Source organism: Squalius cephalus, assembly GCF_949319135.1.
Source record: "Squalius cephalus genome assembly, chromosome: 5".
Taxonomy (NCBI): Eukaryota; Metazoa; Chordata; class Actinopteri; order Cypriniformes; family Leuciscidae; genus Squalius; species Squalius cephalus.
The window spans coordinates 5,500,374-5,514,995 of record NC_137126.1 but is presented as its reverse complement, the minus strand read 5'-3'; the positions used below and the strand labels follow the sequence as shown (position 1 = coordinate 5,514,995).

At 36.6% G+C, this 14,622-nt stretch overlaps 1 protein-coding gene across 4 annotated transcripts in view; it reads right to left on the bottom strand.

Moving 5' to 3' along the window:
* Nucleotides 1-14,622, bottom strand: part of zbtb20 (zinc finger and BTB domain containing 20) — a 68,597-nt gene that overhangs the window by 51,399 nt on the left and 2,576 nt on the right. Inside the window, exon 1 of one of the 4 annotated variants that reach the window (XM_079872715.1) lies at nt 14,427-14,592. The exons of 2 other annotated variants lie outside the window; for them this stretch is intronic. The gene's annotated coding sequence lies outside the window, so the exon portion shown is untranslated. Of the gene's footprint in view, nt 1-13,446; nt 13,585-14,426; nt 14,593-14,622 lie in introns of those variants that run through there. One more of the 4 variants, XM_079872717.1, reaches the window with a different exon arrangement.

Here is a 14,622-nt window from a genome sequence, read left to right as displayed (position 1 = left end):
AGGGACTGATCTAGTCAGGCTATCACCAGACAAAGCTCAATCTTTTAAGATTGAACATTAGTCTGGGGAGTCTGCTCTGTATTTTCGACTGCACAAGAGGTGTGATCAATGGGCATAGTTCAAATGACTCTGTGCGCAATTGGATAGTCCTTCAACCAATCAGACGAGCGATCCAGGTGACGTACTTTGCAGCGAAAACTCCAGGCAGGAAACGTGTCAACAAACGTGTTGGTTTGGAGCATTGATCAGCGGTTTGCAGAAGCAGCAATGGCATCCAGCGATTTTTGCAGGTTGTCCAAAATAAAACATGAAAATGAGTGGTATTTACACCCACTCGAGAGATTTGTTTGCTAAACTAAAGAAGCCATTGAGCATCGTCGAGAGGTTAAAAGGAATTGGACTGGATTAAACCCGCCAATAGCGCGCCAGGTGGATAAGCCAGTTTGTGATTGGTCCCCGCAGATTTGTAACGGAAGCAGGATAGAAGAATGTACAGGTTTCCAGCCTGAGCTGCAAGGCGAAATCAAATCGGCCTGGGTTCACCCAGTCTAGGACCGATCGTTAACGGTGGGTCCTTGTGGTAACTACAGTTTGTCAGGCAGGAAATCCAAACGTTTGCCTTTCATCCAGCGACCTCAAATATGGCTTTTCATTTGAAATATGTAAGTAGCAACTTTATATGGCTGTTCTCTCTAACGTTAACCTAGATAAACGTGCTCTATTATTAGGTGCATATCCAAGTGTTTTAGCAGAATGTGGAAGCTGAAGTGTAGCGCACTTACTAGACAACATAGAGGCGCCGGCACAATCACTTGCATTTTTTCAACTTAAAATACTCCGTAATTTTTTTGTCATACAGAAAAGAGTAATACGTCATTCCAAACTGGGTCAGCCGACACTGACTCAGAAAACACTATTATTAAACAATTAAAATGTCTCATTGCTATTTTTTTCCAACATATTCATAATCTTTACTTTTGCGAGCGCATGAGGCATATATTCCGCCCCCAAGTATTTAAGTAATTAAATTAATATAAACGTGTGATTATTCAACTAAAGGCTTAAATGAACAACTTCTAGTCAACTAGAAAAGTCTTAATGCTAATATATATCAACATTAATGCATGCAATTATTTTAAAATCCCTTCGCATTAAAAATAATTTCACGCAAATAAATTTCCGAAGCACGTGAAATTGCGCCATTAACATACTTTACATCATGTAGATACTGTAGATGATCTTAGAAGTTGGGAGTTTATCACACTGAGCATAATAGCGCAAGTAACCTTGGTAGGGGGGAATTTCTATTCTAACCCTCTAACCCGATTTCACTTCTCTGTTTGCAATCAGATCAATTTAAGCCAACTCTGGAAAAGTTTTCAGTCCAATAATCCAGTTAGTGAATTAATTCAAACAGTGCTATAATGTAAAGAAAACCAGAAAACCAGATTACGTCAGAGAAGTCAGAGAGAATAGAAACTCATGTTGTGTTTTCAGAGAATTATTCATTCCAGTGTGTTTCGCTTTAAAACACGAGCTCTGTAATTTTCTGTCATTGTTTCTGAAGAGTGCGAGCCCTCACGCATCGCTCTGTGTGAAATAAAGACTGAACGGAATGTCAAAACATCCTACCGCTGTATGGCCAGATGGAGCGCAAACTACGTTTCTCAGCTGGATAAAGCAAACCAGTGTCTCGCTAGTAAAGTTTTGATGGATGAGGATTGCAATCAAGATAAAGACGATTGCGGTGACGTACAGGAGTCGTACAGTAAGCATGCGTGAGTCTGTTATATTGATGAGCAAACAAACCATGTATGTGCGCACTCTCAACGCACTGATCTCATTGTATTTATGCACAGACACATTTCACTACATTTTTTAAACATCTCCATGTGGTCCTGTTCGGTATTGCAACTTGACTTGTCTAAAATGTAAACAAGCTCTTTGCTTTTGCACTGCACACATACTCTACCCCTAAAAGTTTTTTTCTGTAATGTTCATGGGGCTTTGGTGTGCATGAATCTATGAATTATATGGACTCCTTGGGCCCTATCATACACCCGGCACAATGCTATGCAATGTTTTTTGCTAGTTTCAGCCTGACGCAATTATCATTTTCACATCCTGCGCCACGTTGTTTAAATAGCAAATGCATTCGCGCCTATTTGTGCGCCCATGGGCGTGCTGGTCTGAAAACGAGGTGTGTTCAGGCGCATTGTTGGCGCGTTGCTATTTTGAGGCAACAGAAATAGACCCGGTTTAGAGAAACCTGGTCTAAAGTCAATGGCGCAGTATTTATTTATTTTTGTTATTTAAAGGGCGCATTGGTAATATGCGCCTATATGCGAGTCCACAACGTGCATACACTATTTACTACACACACAGGGACACGCAGCAGCACACAAACATGCCAAATATTAAAAATAAAAGGATTACAATATAAAAGATTATTATTGTGTACATAAAGATATGGTGGAATCCAGCTTGTCCCGTAGATGGTCTGCTTGCGTGCTTTAACCTCGAGCACGAGCAGATCCATTTGCGCTCAGAAGACGCGTTCAGTCTTTCCACTATCCGCCATAATCCGCCAAGGTGCGAGCGCAACTGGCTTTTAAAGGGAATGGGAAATGACACTCTGATTGGTTTATTGCATGTTTTGCCCAAAACACACCCATTACTCATTAAGAGAATCGGGACAACCCTTTTAGACCATGCGCCGGGTGCACCGACCATTTTTCCTATCGTTAAACTAGCAAAAGTGGATTCGGACACACCCTAAGTGAACTTGCGCCGTGTGCTTTAGACCATGCGCTTAGATCGTTAAAATAGGGCCCCCCTAATATCATTAGGCTATTTAGTGTCTCCAAGTGTCCTTTTTTGGAAAGACACCAAAATTTACCTAGAAAAAAGCTTGCAGGAAATAGTTTTGTGAGTTTTTACTTTGCTGGATATAGCAAATGATGAAAAAAATGAACGTGTTAAACAAGTTAAATGGTGTATGCTTAATTTCACGATTAATGTGCGATTAATCTCAATTAATAATTGTAATCTATTGACAGCTATATAACATGCATATATATTGCATATATATATATATATATATATATATATATATATATATATACAGTATATATATCATGGTGTCAGACAAGATGTGATTACATGATACTTATTACAGTTAGTGGGGAAAAAAAAGCATGAAATCTTTCACTGAAAATGACAGATACTAATGAAATCAACCTAGAATTTGAAACTGTGTACATACCTATTGCCATCATACTGTATTTACACACAAGGAAATGAATACACTGTCAGCACACTGACTGTAAACAGGAAACCTTTCTTTCTTTCTTTCTTTCTTTCTCTCTTTCTGGCACTTTCTTTCTTTCTTTCTTTCTTTCTTAAACAATGGTATTGTTTTTTTCTAGTAATTCCAATAAAGCAGCCCAGCCTGCCAAATCTCCAGTGTCAAAATATAAGGCCTTTAGAAACCTTACGTCGTCAGATTAATAACTATGTTGCAACTGAAACATGCTAGGACAGCCAACCATTTCACAAGATTTACAGAGAAACTGGCAAAATCTCATTAATATTTTCCACCTTATCAATGAAAATAAGGATGTGACTTAATTGGATGTGTGAATTAAAAAAAATCAGAACAATCCTTTTGATGAGGGGTCATGACACGCAGTATTCATTGAAGTGAATTAAAAGTCGCTAAAATCTAAAAAATATTATGCCTTCCACAGAAGGGTTGCTTATATAACCCCACACATTGTTGCACATTTAGTATTTTTCCCTAGATGCTTATGAAAAATAATGCTATAGAATTTTAAGTACCAACATCAACAGCTGCATGAATGGTGTTAAAACATAGGGCTGCAACTAACAATTATTTTCACAATCAATTCATTTGTCAAGTATTTTTTTATTTAGACAGAATAGCAAATATGTGTGTGTATACAAACTGGGTTTTGCACTTGCTATAAGAAAAAAATTCTCTGCTTTTGCTACAAAAAGTATGGACTAAAATATTTTTTGTATAATTGTGTCAGACTGGCTAAACAATTCACTTTCACCTCTGCCAAATTACCTTGGCAACAACTGCCTGGAAACGAGTGGGTCAGTGACATGGCACTAATTGATTTGTCAAAATCTATTAATTTATCCGAAAATACATTAGAAATGTGATTTATAGGCTACATACAATGACTTGAATGGAATCATCTTAAAGCCATCTTGATGATGAACAAGTTTTTCATTTCACAATAAAAATCATTTTGATATTTTTGGGGGCATGAAGAAAAAAGTGTCAGGTTGTAACAATTGTCTTGATTTCATAATGAATAAAAAGGCCATGATGAAAAAATTAATTTAGCATAGTATTATTAATTTATAGAAAAAAGGGAAGCAGTTTTTTTCAAAATATTATAAATATATATATATAAAAAACTGAAGTCCACCAAGTTAGTGTGACCCACAATGTCATGAGGTGCAGCTAATATGCAGGAAAGCACACAAACATAATGATTCATCATGTCAAGGTCAATAAGTTGAAAGAATTTTTCCATCTCTTTATATTGGATACTCTTGGACAAATTATCATTAGAAGCTTTAACATATTAAACCACCTAAACTGCTGTAAAATTGTAAAATACCACACCTGCTGTCCACATAAGAACTGGCTTTGCTTTTTATCTTTTTATCGTTAAGATTCTATTCACACATTGGCATCAAAATACCAGTAAACTGTGATTTCAATCATCGAAAATTACCTTAAAACACTGCAGGGTTTTTTTTTCCATCTCTGTCCAAATTTAATGAATGGCTCAACGCAAACTTTTTACATCAGCGTGTCCTCACTTTTTACATGCCTGCTTTGTTCACATAAGGCTAGGTATGAAACAGCTTCACAAACAGTCTTTTCAACATCACAGTATCATTATTTCCGTGTTACAAATATTCAAATGATCACAGAAGTACTGGAATAAAAGTTTATAGTTCGGATATAAACACTGATGTCTATGGTAGCAAATCACCTTTTGAATGTAACTTGAAGCTTCAAATAAAGATAGTGTCGATTACATCGTTACACCAGTAGGTGGCAACAAGTGACTTAAAAAAATTATTTGTCATTGAATCTGTCATTCAAGAGATTCATTCAGAAACACTGAATCATTCAGTAATGAAACAAGTGAAGTATTTATGAGTCATTAAATCATTCATTCAAACAGATTTTTTAAATAAGTCATTCAAATTACTTAAACCTTTTAAATGGACTGCAGTAATTAACATTTTGTCAGAACCTCTAGTAAATTACATTATTTTGTTTAGTTGTCAGTTCAGAATCGTGATATCTGTTAAACAAATAAAATAAAAACGTGATTCTCAGTTTATCCAGAATCGTGCAGCTTTACAACTAATACAATTTTACAACTGTAATGTTACAGCTTCTCATTTACCAGTATTTCACAACAGGTCCTGATCTCTAAATGGTAAAATGTATTTTCCATAAAAGCCTGTATGTGTGAAAGCGCCTTGCTACATACACCTGAAGTGTAGGAAAAAATACAATCACATGTTAAAATTAATTCTACAAAATAAGCAAGTAAATGCCATCCTCAAAAGAGCTGCATGTATAACACATTCACATACTGGTGCAAACTATGTACCTTTTCTACTAAACTATTAAATAATATAATTCTATAGAATTACAATCACTAATATCAGCAACAATATTGACTGTGATTAAAGGTAAGGCAGCAACTATTTTTGGTGATGAATTTGAAAAATGTAAACGTTTTATTTTCAGTAGGCCTATTATACATAAAGCGCATGCTATTCCACATCTAGCCCATTAACACACACACACACAATATAAATGTGTGTGTGTGTGTGTATGTATATATATATATATATATATATATATATATATACACACACACACACACACATATATATATATATATATATACACACACACACACACACACATATATATATATATGTGTCTGTGTGTGTGTGTATATATATATATATATATATATACACACACACACACACACACACACACACACATATATATATATACACACACACACACTATCATATATATATAAACACATAGCCTACAGTATTTATATAAACAGAAACATACACACATATATTACAGAAATAAAACGCAAATTCTTACATTACAAGAACAGTAAAAGTATAAGCTTACAACTGCATTGAACAATACCAGCACTCAAAACACTTGACACAGAAACCCAGCCACACACACTACATGACCTTCTTTAAAAGCTTTATTGTGGACTGCTCTCATACTTGTGTTGTGCACTTTTCCTGCTGTATCTTGTTCTGTGTGACATCAGCTATTGATTATTATCACTTAATTGTTGCAACCCTAATCAAAAGATAATTACGCTACAAAATGTTTCATAGTAGGCAACATCAGTATAACTCTTTGTTCTCTGCTTTTTGTCGAATGCAGATTGTGTTCGGCTGGCTAGAAAACAATACCGAAACACTTCCAACACTTGTCCCTCTGTCCAATTGCCTTGTTACAACTGTCCTGGACGCAGATACCAAACATAACCGTAAATTGTACATCTAAAAAATAATATTTGTTTGTCCTGTATAACTTAAAACAATAGTACACACGGACACGGTATACCTTACATTTGCCTGGGTGGTTAAAAAAATAAATATTGCTATAAAATTATTACACTGGCACTAACATCACTACAGAGCGATTCATAGTATAAAAATATGACTCCATATTCTCTGTTTTTGCTAATCAGTGAGGATATTGTAGATTAAAAAATCTCAAAAATGTTGAAAACAATTCACACACTTGCTCCTCTGCCAAATTGCCTTGGCAACAATAACTGTCCTGGCAACAGGTATGCACACCTATGCAGAGAGTTTTCAAGGCCATTCTTACTTCAAAACGTTCGAAATGTTTCCTCAGCTCTGCAGCTGTCCTCTTTAAGCTGGCCCAGTTCATACATACCCATAAAAACGTCAAGTGCTCTTTCCAAAATGGCCACATAATACAGAGTAGGATAAACAACACCTGGATAGAGACACTGCAATAACGTGAAGCTGCTTCCCTCCCCTCTGAACCAGACACAAGTCACAGACAAACGTCCTCAAACTATAGCAACACACACACACACAGCACAAACTGATCCTGTTTTAAGACCCGGGTCTCAGGGGAAAGAATACGCCTTTAAAATATTTACATAAAGATACACAATCGTGACCTTTAAAGAGTCTACATATTGTAGTTCCTTTTGGCAGCTGTAATCTTCCATGATGTAAATATATATATGCAACATTTTTATATTTCTGGACTTAAATACCTCGCTAACACTCTCTCTCTCTCTCTCTCTCTATGTGTGTGGCCTGGTAAACCCTACATCATGGAGACAAAATGTCCCCACAAAGATGGCAATATCCAAAATCCCTGTCCTCGCGGGGACATTTTTTTTGCATAAAGTGTTCTCTGTGACAGGTAGGATAAGGGCTAGGGTTAGAATACACAGTTTGTACAGTATACAAATCATTATGTCTAAGAAAAGTCCCCATAAAACATGAAAACACAACGTGTGTGTGTGTGCATTCGATGACAGTTCTCAGAAACATGATACATTATATATCTGTCCCACCACTGTTTCGAGCAGCGCGCCACTGATCGTCTTCAAAAACTAGTCTTGCCAGTAACAATAAAGACTTGTTAACAATGTGCAGTGGTAATGTGTGAAACAGCCTTTACCCGATTCCGCATTTGCGCCGCCGTTTCTGTTAACCCATGTGTCGTTATTACTTCTCCTATTGGAGCACGTTTGGAGCTGCCCTTTTCTCCAAAATGGAGGACATTCTATCTCTGAGTGCTCTGTGCTCCAAAGCAGCTCCCTCCCTTGCGTTCGTCAGGCCCGCTTTATACAGCCCAGTTGTAAACAAATAAGAAGTAAACTTGGCCAAACTCTGAGAGAGAACTCTTTGACTACCTCTGTTTTATTTTTTCATCTCCCTTTTACAAACCATTTCCAGATATTTTCCTTTAGAAATGGCAGTGATCTCACTAAGACTTGTAGAAAACCATATGAGTGCCGGGGTTAGCTGAGGACACGAAAGCACCTTGGCAAACATACAACTTCCCTATTAGAATCCAAGATACATTTTTCACATCAGTGAAATGCCTGTGTACTCGTTTATGCATTTAAAGAGACACGCTGAAAAGATCCTCGCGATGTGCTCGTTTTGTCTCATGTCTACACGCACTAAAATATAAGAGAAAAAAGAACAAGGCTTTCATATGCATGTACAAAAAAAAACAAACTCCCTGACCCTTGTTTATGTTTTACCTTGGGAAAGCAAAAGCGTTTGCGTTGTGGAAATGTCATATTGAAAATACATTCTTGCTTATTTCACAAGTGTAACTTACTTCACATCGAACTTTAGGCAGAAAAACATTCACCAAGTTAATGCTGCAACACATGACTGACAATTATGTATGCAAAAGGGCGGGAAAGAGTTGTTGGCACACTCGCTGTGGAAAATCCCCATTGTACCAAAGCAACTCTTCTTTCTGAGGTGAATGTTACTAGTCCGCCAGGTGAGGTCTAAACCTTGCTGCCTAAAACTGGTTTTCCTGATGTGGGTGTGTGAATAAGATAGCGCGAGTAAGTGACGCTGCCTCATTCGGGGCATCTGAGGTGAACAGCGTACAGTACAAACTACAATGTGTTACAAGTAGGAAAAATGCATCACTGGGAATAAATCAAGGTGGAAAGCACAAGGACGTCTCCGACACTGAAGCAGCTGCTGTTCAAGGAAACACAATTACACTTTTAGAGAGGCACATGTACAAAAGACAAAGGGGTTTCAACTTTGACCTGGATTTAGCATACAGTCGAGACCTATATTAAGAATTCCCTTTTAAAACCCGCAAGCTGTTGCGTTCAGCATTCCCGCTCACAACTGTGGAGGGAAATGCCGTCTCAAGCCCAAAATCCCAAACTTGACAGGAATCAAAAGCCTAGCCTAGTCTCTGTGCAATCTGGTGATTCCAATCAGCCCTATCTCCACATTCTTAAAAATAGCGTGAACATTAGGAAATCACTCATCAAGACGAACCTCGTATGCAGGAAAAAAAGAGAATAGAATTTATTCTTCTAAAATAAAGCCTAAAGGGGTAAGGGAATGTTCAGCTCAATTAGGAAAAGTGGATAGCTCACTAATTCTGATAGATCTCTCAGATTAAACTGTCGAGTAATTACATTGCAAGCATTCACTAAAAGCAAAAAAACTGAAAAGAAATAAAAAACAGAACTTCACAGCCCAATTACAACCCAATTCTAGATGTTAACGCAAGCATCTAAGTTTCATAGCCTCAACAAAAAAACAGGATTCCACAAACTGTTCTGCGATCAGTGTGAAAAGCAAACGGCTACTGTTTTTGAGTGTAATAATGTATCTTATCTTGCGTTTTCTGTCTGCGTGGGATATTTGCGTCGTCTTTAAGCCATTTGTACATATGCAAACTTACGTATTGATGGATTTTATTATATTTGTATTTTTGCAAAAGAACTGGATAGAGGGGTCATATATCTTTATTGTTATGGATAGATCCATGAAAGAAAGCAGGCAAAATCAAAGTGTGAACAAATTGCCACTGTCTTGTGTCTGACCATTGTTACCATGGTTTCCCCTCAGGCTATGTCATGAGTTTTGATGTCAAATTGTTCTTCTGCGTAAGAGAAACATCATCATGTATTCAAATCTGTACAGTAAAATACAGTATTTGAATGGATCTATTCGAAATGAGCCGTAATTCTCAACTCAGTACGGAATTTTGTTAGTTCTTTCATGTTCTGACTTTTAGTTTTTATGCCTAATGCCTATTGTTTTGTCTTCAGTGACATGTTAAGGGCATTTTGGCACATTTACATGTCACCAGTAATTTGTTGAATTTATCTTCAAAAAAATCAAGAAAAAAACAGCCCTAAAGTAAAATGACTCCTCCTACTGGTTAGGCCCTGAACATCATAATAAATAAAGAATTCTTGTTTATGCATGTTTGCATAATTAAAACCTTAGCATAGACATTATGTTAAAATAATACAGGATATCAATTCGGGAGGGAGTGTGGTTAACCATCCTATGGTCCAGGATTTCCTCAACCCATGTGACACAGACACAGGATACCAAGCAATCAAACTGAATATAACATGATCATTATGATATGCAATATCATTACACATGCCAGGCTGAAATGTAGCTGTTGCAACTACATCATGAAGAAAGCAAAGCTAAAAGGTCAAATGCCTATAATAGATTTTTTTTTTAAATTACCCTCCACTCTTAGTCACCAACTGACAATGCATAAGAATGGGTATTAGGAAATTTGTGTAAGCTTAAAATTGAACGAACATTCACCCCTGCACTTTATGGTTTACACGTGTGTGTGTGTGTGTGTGTACATGTTTTACTATCCCAGTGCGGACTTCAACCTGAATGCACACAGACTCATGGGGACTTAAATTGAGGTCCCCATGAGGAAACAAGCTTATAAATCATACAGAATTATTTTTTGTTGAAAATGTAAAAATGCAGAAAGTTTTCTGTGATGTGAGTTAGTGTAAGGAGACAGAATATACAGTTTGTACAGTATAAAAACATTACGTCTATCGAGTCCCCACAAAGATAGCGAACAAGACGTGTGTGTGTGTGTGTGTGTGTGTGTGTGTGTGTGTGTGTGTGTGTGTGTGTGTGATGTAAAGTATAGCTGTCCTCAGTTCTGCATCTGGGGGTTAACAAGGACATGTGTGTTTGGCTCTGTTTTATTCTCTCATTCTCCTCTCCAGATTCTCACAAGATTCCTTAAAGAGGAATTATCTGACCTTGACATTTAATAACATTAGTGAAGGTCACTGTCCAAACTGGTTAAGATATCTCTGCAATCTGACGTAGTAACCTCTGGTCTAATAGTACAGCAAACAGTATAACAATAACAGTAATCACTGCTATCATGTACCATTCTAAGTATAATTAGAACAGCCCTACCCACTGTGATCAATCACCTTACAATATCATTGAAATTTTGTACACTTGCGATTTTTTAATTGTAATTTTGCATATTTTGAATGCGTCATTCTGTCAAATAATCAATAGCAAGCCAACTGACAAACTCTTAGTCTCGGCTGTGGCATGTGAGCATTATGTTTGAAGCACTAAGAGGGTTTGATGTTTCCAAAATAAACAGCACACAATGCCTTCTTTTGATCTACGAATCCCAATATTCCTAAGATCAGGATTTATTTGTTGTCTTTTGGTCAAATTTAACATTTCAATCTCCCCAAAAATAGACAAAAGAATGTTTAACATTTTTAAAAAACTTTTAGTGAACATTAAGAAAGGTGATTATATTCACTAACTCTAAGTCTACAAGTATTAATACTGCATCTATGACAGGCCAAATAAATAAATAAATCAATAATCACACACACACAAATTAAACCACTCTGCTGTATCATTAAACATCCACAAAAACTGATCAAAGGTCAAGGAGTATGAACTTAAGGTAAAAAAAAAAAAATTATGATTGAAAGCACAAATCATGATCACATTGCCACAATAATGATTAAACTCAATAAGTGTATCATTATATATAAGCAACAATCAATATGCCCCTCAGATCAATAATCGCACTAATAAACACATTAATATTTAGTGCAGACAAATAAGACAGGTAAGATAAAGCCAAATAAAAATACAGGCTTACATATTGATAATTCATGTTTGGGAAAGCAGTGCTCTTAGTTAATGTTTAGTTATCAACAATACCTTATTGTTTAAATAAGAGACATAAAGCCACTTAAGAATAATCAACTCTCACATGTAGGCTATACATACCACCTTAAAAGGCACACACATCTTTACAGACAAAAGTGTCACATATTTCCTAGCATCACATAGCTGAGCAAGAGCTATAGCCTCATTAAAGAAAAATCTCGTTTAGTATATGGTGCATTAACACATGAAAATCAATTCCAGGAGGAGCATTGCTCATTCAAGTAAAACTAAAGTTTATTTTCGGATTTTGTAGACACTATAGTATACTAACGTAAAGCATACATCTCAAGGTATTTTTCACGCATACAGCAACTTAAAACTCGGTAAAGCTGACAGACGCAGGCAAGGCCCTCCTCCCCATTCACTGCCCATATCATCCATGAAGAATTGAAAAAAAATAAATAAATTAATGAATACACACGCGATTAAAAACGGATTTCAACTGAATTAAACAGGTGCACAATAAAGAACAACGTGTAGCCTAAGCAGAGCAGTCTTGTACACGTGGGAGAGAAGCTTTATTCATTAACTAATAGCCTATATAACTTGTATTTTCACAAAATGAGCTGACTAAAATAAAAACCTAATTTGACATGATATAGAAAGAGTTAATTTCCTCGACGTTGCCCTTACCTGCAAAGACACGACGAATTTTACAAAACCATGAAAAGGAGGCCGGTAGCAGCTAAAGAAAAAAAAGTATAGTGTAGGGAAAAAAAATAAAAAATTGTGAAAGACATAATGTTTTCTAACATAGGTATGCATTTGCAATAATATTAGAAGCAAAAAAGAGAACGCTATAATATTTTATGATGATTTATAGTTTGTTTGCCATACGTTAATGCATTAGCCTATACATCACCCTCTTCTGAATCAGATGCAAAGATAAGAGATGAAAGTTTTCATCGTGAAACTGCCGACATTTAACATTGATTGAAGTAGGTTAAAGAAGAAAAAAAAATGTTATTCAGACATCCACAGGTTTAGGAGACTGGCTAACAGTTACTAAGCTAGCAACAAATATAGAGCAGCACACAGGGTTAATATAACAGAGGCCATGATTTACACGTGCAAACCTCTTTTTTTAATAATGCAATCTGCCTCTATTCCATATACACCAGCACTTTACTTTAAAAAAAAAAAAAATCCTTAACGCTGAATTAAGTAGGCTATAGGCTATTTCAATAGTTGTGTTTTTGTATCAATAAGTAAAGGGGTGCAGTCAAACTTCCAAGGCCGCATTGACCGTCTGAGAGACTGGCGGCCAGCAAATTCAAAAAATCAAAACATAAAAAGGCAAACCACACATTGCTAACATTTGTCATAAAAATAGGATTTTTGCTTTTTTTTTTTTTACAGCAGGGTTTTTCTTCTTTCAGCTCAGATAAAACATCCCAATAATCAAAGTAGCCAACATCGGATAGAATCTCCCAACACAACTGACAACCTTTTCATGCCATTTGCTATAAATACACATATTATATAAGCCAGACATTTTATAATACAGCGTCGGGAAACAGAGGGCATATGATAAATTAATGAAAAATGTGTCTGGTGTGTTTTTCCACTGCATGGTTCTCATACCCGCCGTCTCGTACTACACACAGATAACAATACAATCAGCGCTGTGATCGGACGCTGCTCGAAGGCCCCGTAACCTCCAAAAATTGAAGAAGCGCTCCTCTCTGCTTTGCCATATTAAGTTTTTTTTTTTGTGTGTGTTAAAATGGCCGAGTGATTTATTGTTTGCTTAGCCTACAAACGCGTGCGTTATAGGCAACAAGCTGGCACTTCACAACACGGAGTCAAAAAGAGGTCATTCAGTAAGTAAGCATTAGAATAGACAGAACAGATGGGCATTTATCAAAATTTCGGTTTCTTGGTACGAGGACTAATATTTCGGGTCACTTCGTAACGCTGCGTATCCTAATTCAATGAAGACAAATAACGGACATGGTAAAGCGCCAGATACACTCCCTACGAAACTCCATAGGCTACTTTCGAATAGAATTTGTCCGACAGCGTCTACACAAAACAACAATATTGGTAACAATTATGTTTGCCTCAGAGAGCCCGAAAGCAGAGGCTAGCGCGCAAATCTACCGGGGTCAATAAAATATTAGCAATAGCCCGGAAAGGACTCCAGATAAGCGGCTGAAATGTGTGAATTATCATTTCTATCTCGTCTGTAGTGAAACAGATCATTTAGTCTCGTAGCGATACAATTCTTGACACTTAACTCGCGGTTAGAGCGGGTGTTATTCTATCAAATATTTTGGTCGTATGTAGGGAAGTCCCTAGCGGCTCCGTTGAGTCGTATTGAGCTTTTTCGTGTCATGGTTCAGTGTTACGTTTAACACTTCGCAAAATACTTCGCAAAACACACAGCCAAGTGAAATAATACTAGCCTACTTATTAAAAACTACGGGCAAAGTCTCGATAGCCCGACAAGTGTTAAACTAATAGAAAACGAGTGATCAAGCAAGGAATTATGGTCGAGACGTCACTTCATAATCTTTTTTGTTTAATTCCAGACAAACATTAGATGTTTAGAGAGAACTCACATAATCCAGAGTGCCAATTCTTTCACAACTAAATGTAATTTCGCCAAGTTTTCTTCAAAGCTGCTTTACGCATAAAATATTGATGAGCAAGTCTTGCGTTTGAGCTATTAGTTCATGCTTCATGCTTAAGTTTTTTTTTTCCACCACATTTCTAGGGAACGACTGCTATTACTCTTATAAATAGCCTAACATAAAT